At 44.8% G+C, this 6,459-nt stretch overlaps 1 protein-coding gene across 2 annotated transcripts in view; it reads right to left on the reverse strand.

The window, feature by feature from the left end:
• Positions 1-3,100: 3,100 nt before the first annotated feature.
• The window catches only part of LOC141272530 (uncharacterized), an 86,979-nt gene continuing 83,620 nt past the window's right edge, over positions 3,101-6,459 (reverse strand). Inside the window, exon 8 of one of the 2 annotated variants that reach the window (XM_073683347.1) lies at positions 3,101-6,459. This exon is cut by the window's right edge and continues 2,053 nt beyond it. The gene's annotated coding sequence lies outside the window, so the exon portion shown is untranslated. The other variant, XM_073683355.1, reaches the window with a different exon arrangement.

The following is a 6,459-nucleotide window of genomic DNA, read 5'->3' on the forward strand; positions in this document are numbered from 1 at the left end:
ATGACATTGTAGGCTGACCTGATGGCAACTGTGTCTCATCATCATCAGCCTCCACCTCTGGAGACAGTAAATGACGTTCCTCCAAGTGGCTTTCTTCTGGCCGTAGTTCCTCAAATACTTGAGCATCAACGCATGCCACCTCCTCTTGTCCCTCTTCAATGCTGCACCGTGATAGTCCAGAGCCAACCAAAGGATACGTACCAAACAGATCCTCGGAGTGGAAAAGCTTGGTGTCATCTGTCTCCTGTAACTGATAATGGCTGGATTAAGGAGAACCAGCTTCAGGATTGGATGGACCAGCCTTCTGTGTATCGTCAGTAGACTGTGTGGTCGTGGAAGATCTGTTGCTGCTTGACAAATGCGTAGAGGCCTCGTCTGCTATCCAAGACAGAATCTGCTCTCGCTCTTGTGGCTTCCACACACGTTTACGTTCCAGATCGGGAAATTTTTCCATGAACATAGTGGAGGCATCAACTTCTTCTGACCTGACACAGACTGAGTGCCTTCTCGCGCACCACTGACAACACCACATCCACGTCCCGTAACAACAGGCTTTTTTTGGCATTTTGGGTTTTGTTGACAGATTTTCAGATGTTGATGGCACAAGCCAAGCTAGCTGTCACAGCCAAAATAGTGGTTACAATGGCCTGGTGCGTGCTTTGTAGCAGGCAGTAGAACATTTTTGGACTGCTGCTTTGTGTAGGGCACTCAATGATTTTTTTTAAGTGGACTAATATGGACAGTAGGCAGGCTGACACCCCAAAAACAGTGGGGGAAATGGCCTGTTGTGTGCTTTGTAGCAGGCAGTAGGAAATGTTTGGACTACTACTTTGTGTAGGGCACAAAACGCTTTTTTAAGTGGACTAATATGGACAGAAGGCAGGCTGACACCCAAAAACAGCGGGGGAAATGGCCTGGTGCGTACTTTGTTCCAGGCAGCAGGAAATGTTTGGACTGCTGCTTTGTGTAGGGCACTCAATGATTTTTTTAAGTGGACTAGTATGGACAGAAGGCAGGCTCTGACCTCTAAAACAGCAGGGAGAATAGACTGGTGCTAAAATAAAAAGGCAGCACAAAATGCTACTTCTGTGTATGCTGGAAAAATATTGCTTTGCCTCTGACAAGAGCTGTTTTAAGATGGACACTGGAAGAACACTATCTCATCCACTCTATACCTAATACACAATCTCTCCCTCCCTGTACTCTGACTTTGTTGTGAGTCTTCAGCTCTGAAAAGAGCTATTTTTGGTGGTATTATGGAGCTAGTGAGCGGCTTCTTTAAACACAGAACTAGTATACACTGCAGGTAGCCCTTAAAAGGGCTTTTGTTTTATCAAGAGGCCTAAACACTTTCCCTAGCATAGTGTTTCCCAAACCCCGTCCTCACGGACCCCAACGCATCGTGTTTTCAGGATCTCCTTAGTATTGCACAGGTGAGAGAACCTGTTGCAGTTTCTGATGCCTTAATGACAATTCACCTGGGCAATACTAAGGAAATCCTGAAAACATGACGTGTGGGAGGCCGTTAGGAAACACTGCCCTAGCAGCTCAGCGATTCCTATGCTTGTAGAATGCAGGTTCCAGACGCAATGTGCACAAAATGGCAGCGGCAGGGCTTAAATAGATCTATGACACTGGACGGCCAGCCAATCACAGTAATGCCACAACCAAGATGTCTGCGGCATTACTGTGATTGGTTAAGAAGCCCAGCATGTTTAGTGGCTGCAAAGGGACATCCGAATATAGAGAGGCGAGTACACAAATACTCGCAATATAACGAGTAACCAGAATACCATACTATCCATGCGAATAGTAACGAATACAGTCGCTCATCACTAATGATAATATATTGTGAGGCATAGTCCCAGTTAGTAAGTTAGTGTAGTGTTAGAGTAGGGAGTACAATTGGGGGAAGAAGGTTGAACTTGATGGACCGAGGTCTTTATTCAACCTACGTTACTATGTATTTCTTTGGCCTTTCCTAGTAATTAAAGACAAGAAAAAGGGACCTAATTACCATGGTGAACTTTCACAAAGATCAGTCACTATCCTGGTGTTTAATAAGGGTGCCAGATTCAGAGGCTGGATCAAATCACACCATTATTCTCCTCTGTGGTTCACGACCCACTCTCTGCTTCTCTGGCTGGTCTTACTGTCACTTCTGTCACTTGTGAGACTGCCGCAGCCGTGTTCACTCTGATGCTGGTGCTACCGCTCTTTCATATCACTAGGGGAAGGAGAGCCGGAGTAAACCCTCTCTTTTGGCAGTATAAAGTGTCTAATGGCCGTGTAGTCAATGGGAGGTATGTACTGTATCACACAGATGGCTAGATTCTGTGATGAAACCCAGTGTATTTTCTCTAATGCACGCATGCACTAAGAGGACTAATTGGTGCACCTGGGAGCCGGGGTACGGGTTTCTAGGAGAGAATGGGCAGGTCCAGCAACCCACATACCTCACCTCTGGGTGTAGTTAACAACCTATAAAATGGAGGCTGTTGTTTGGCACATGGTCTGTGTGCTTGGAGGGAGATGGCCTCCTGTGTGTGTTCGTCTTCAGACCAAGCCAGGACACTGGATGCTACCCTAGCTTGTGTGCCACACAGGCCTGAGTGAGCAGAGACCTGCTAAGGACGTTTACGCCATTTGCTTTTCAGTTTTGCTTCTGGGTTTATGAAGCAATAAACCCACATTAACTTTTAAAGCATCATGCCTCCTGTTTTCCTCCCGTCGCACCCCAGCGAGTAAAACCCCTACAGCAGTCAGACCTCATTTTAATTGAGGGACCAGCTACAACTCATCCCCCCGTGAATGCCTCCCCTGGATCCCCCAGAAGTGCAATCCAACACTTCCGGGTCAGAAATCTCCAGCACGCTCATCATCAGGGCGCATCAATCCCAGCGCATATGCAGACCCGAACAACGCAGCAGCCGGCAGACATACAAATAGTCTCCAGCGCTTGCATCTACACGAGCCCCCACTGGACGGGCGGAGGCGCTTCCAGGACCCGACACTGGCGATACAGAAGTAGCCGTTCTTCCAGGTAACTGGGCCTGGCTACGTTTCTTGACTTTCCGCTCCTGATTCTTCATATTCAGGTTCCATCAAGGACAGGAACCCAACTGATGCGGGGGAGAGGTGCTGCCCTTTTATTCAGTAGGTTTTATGTCCTTGTGTGGTGGATTCCCTCTCTCGTGTGGCGCTGGTCATGGAGGGACAGGAACATTTTAGAAATTGTTCTCGTGTTCAGTGAAATATTAATTAAAGTCTTACTTATCAATGTGGGTGGACTCATTTATGAGCACGCTTTATTAAAATTTATAAAACACATTCACTACACTCAAACAAGAAACATACCTCTTTAAATACTGTCACTTGACGCTGAAAAAGCATTTGACAGAATATCATGGTCAGCCATCTATTACTCCCTCAAAAAACTCAATATAGGAGAACTCTTTATAGCTATTGTATTGTAACCCTTCAGCGAGATTAAAGATAAATGGAACCCTGTCCCCATCATTCACAATCAGGCTATCATCCAATCAAAGTTTCCTTTTTGTTGGCCATCACAGTGTATAAAATACTTAGGGATACTCATACATAGTGATCTTTCTCGACTGTTTGACTTCAATTACAAACCCTTACTTGGTCAAATCCATAAGGACCATAATTCATTGAATGTGAAGGATTTCTCATGGTTTAGCAGAGTAAATATATTAAAAATGAATGTTTTACCTAGACTGCTTTACCTTTTTCAAACTATGCCGACCAGAATCCTTTAAATTTTTCAAAATATCCAAGTAGTAGCTTTTGTAAGTTCATCTGGCCGACTGGTCGTCCATGTATTAGTGGTGATATATCTGTCAGGTCTAAACAGATGGGAGGCCTCAGTCTCCCGGATTGTAGAAAATACTACATGGCGGCAGTCCATGCCAGAATACGTGATTATTTTCACCATCAACATGGGAAGATTTGGGTTAATATAGCACAAACTACAGCTCTGGCAAAAATTAAGAGACCACTGCACAGTTTTCTAAACATCTCTACATGTCTGACGGCCGTTCTATTCCAGTGTCAGTTGAATTCCAACCAAAGTCCACCTCATTCTACTTAATGTGCTTCTGATTAGGTGATCACCTGAACCAAGTCTTATCTAACCAGGGAAAGTATAAAAACACTGCTGGTCTTCACAATCCTCTTGCAATAGGACAAGCTGGATGGCAAAATAAGTGCTAGGAATAGCCCAAAAGAAATTTGAATGAAAAAATAACTTTTAACCATGCCAAAGGAGTTCAAAAGAAAAGTCTTGAGTGAGGAAAAGAAGGGCTCAATTCTGGCTTTACTAGCAGAGGGATAGAGTGAGCGTCAGGTTGCCTCCATCCTTAAAATGTAGAAGACAGCAGTCCATTACAACAAGGTCAAGCAGCAGACATTGGGGACAACAAAGCTACAGACCGGCAGAGGGCGAAAGTGACTCTCCACTGACCGGGATGACCGTCAACTTATTCGAATGTCACTCAGCAACCACAGGATGATATCAAGTGACCTACAAAAGGAATGGCAAATGGCAGCTGGGGTGAAGTACACTGCAAGAACAGTTCGTAACAGGCTCCTAGAGGCCTCAAGTCATGTAAAGCTAGAAAAAAGCCTTTAATCAATGAAAAGCAAAGGAGAGCCAGGCTGAAGTTTGCCAAAGACCATAAGGATTGGACCATAGAGGACTGGAGTAAGGTAATCTTCTCTGATGAGTCTAATTTTCAGCTTTGCCCAACATCTGGTTGTCTAATGGTTAGACGGAGACCTGGAGAGGCATACAAGCCACAGTGTCTTGCACCCACTGTGAAATTTCGTGGAGGAGAGGATCGGTGATGATCTGGGGATGCTTCAGCAAGGCTGGAATTAGGCAGGTTAATATTTGCAAAGGATGTATGAATCAAGCCGCATACAAGGTTATCCTTGAAAAAGACTTGCTTCCTTCTGCTCAGGCAATGTTCCCCAACTCTGAGGACTGTTTTTTTCCAGCAGGACAATGCCCTATGCCACACAGCTAGGTCAATCAATGTGTAGATGAAGGAGCACCACATCAAGACCCTGTCATGGCCAGCCCAATCTCCAGACCTGAACCCCATTGAAAACCTCTGGAATGTAATCAAGAGGAACAATTCATACATGAAGAAAGCGAGGTGGCACACCGATGTAATAAAATCTTCTTTTATTCCATTTCCATTAAAAATTCAGGGAAGCGGCACCTTTTGAGGACGACGGCCGTTTCGCGTGTCTATCACGCTTCCACGGGTCCAGGCATGGACCATGCTGAAAATTTTGCAGTGGTCTCTTAATTTTGGCCAGAGCTGTATATGTCCAAGGGCATTAACTACACTCCCCTGGAACCCACATCCCTCAGTCCTTAAACCCTCTCAACAATCCTACAACACATACTGTACAATCTTATCTCTACGTTGAGATAATAAGATCTCTCTTATTGACCCACAGGGCCCATTATACCCAATCTCAGACCATCCCACCTTTTTATCTGCCAATCGATTTCTGGGCAAATATCACCCTCTTCACTTTGTTCATGTACTATCTAACGCATCAACGAGATATTTCAGGACTGCTCTATCCCTCCAAGAGCCGACTACGACTATAGACAATTGCAACATTTTTATTCCCATGTTAGAAAAGATAAATGGCTCAATAGGGATCTTACACATTTTGAAAAACTGTGCCTCTCATCGTCTCCACCCTTGCACTCCATCTCATTGCTCTATAAACACCTAATAGCCATACTAGACCACCCTATTGCGTTGAATGGGAAAGAGAACTGGGCAAATCTTTTGAGGACTCACAATGGGCTAAATGTTTTTAATTTGCTCACAAAACTTCAATTGCAACTAAAGCTCAAGAGACCTCTTTTAAGATCATCTCCAGATGGTACCGGGTTCCCGTATTACTTAAGTGTTTTCCCGCAGTATCAGATAGATGCTGGAGATGTGCGGTGGAAGAGGGGACGATGACACACATTTCGTTGAGTTGCCCCATAATAAGAGGTTTCCGGACTCAGGTAATTCAGACTATTAAAAAAAATGACTGGTCTCTCTGTGCCCGACTCTCCTGAATCTCTTTTGCTCTTTATAATCCCAACTAGTTTCACCAGATACAAAAGTTCTTTAATAAGCTACCTTATACAGACTGCTAAGAATATCATTCCTCGTCACTGGAAATGTATTTCTTCGCCTAGTCTGGAGGAGTGGTTCTCTGAAATAGCCCTTCTAAATAGGATGGAACATTTGATTACCCAATCCCCCACTCACTGTAATAGATACTGTGAGACTTGGAGAGACTGGATTGAATCCCAGGAATCTGAAGCCTACCGCCCGCCTTTCATCAGACTGTCATCCACCCTTTACTCCGGTGCGTTTTTGCTCAGTACGGATTGTGTTCCGCGTTGGTCCGCGC

The sequence above is a fragment of the Phyllobates terribilis genome, unplaced genomic scaffold (assembly GCF_046119375.1).
Source record: "Phyllobates terribilis strain yellow unplaced genomic scaffold, ASM4611937v1 Scaffold_1__5_contigs__length_1240528914, whole genome shotgun sequence".
Classification (NCBI taxonomy): Eukaryota; Metazoa; Chordata; class Amphibia; order Anura; family Dendrobatidae; genus Phyllobates; species Phyllobates terribilis.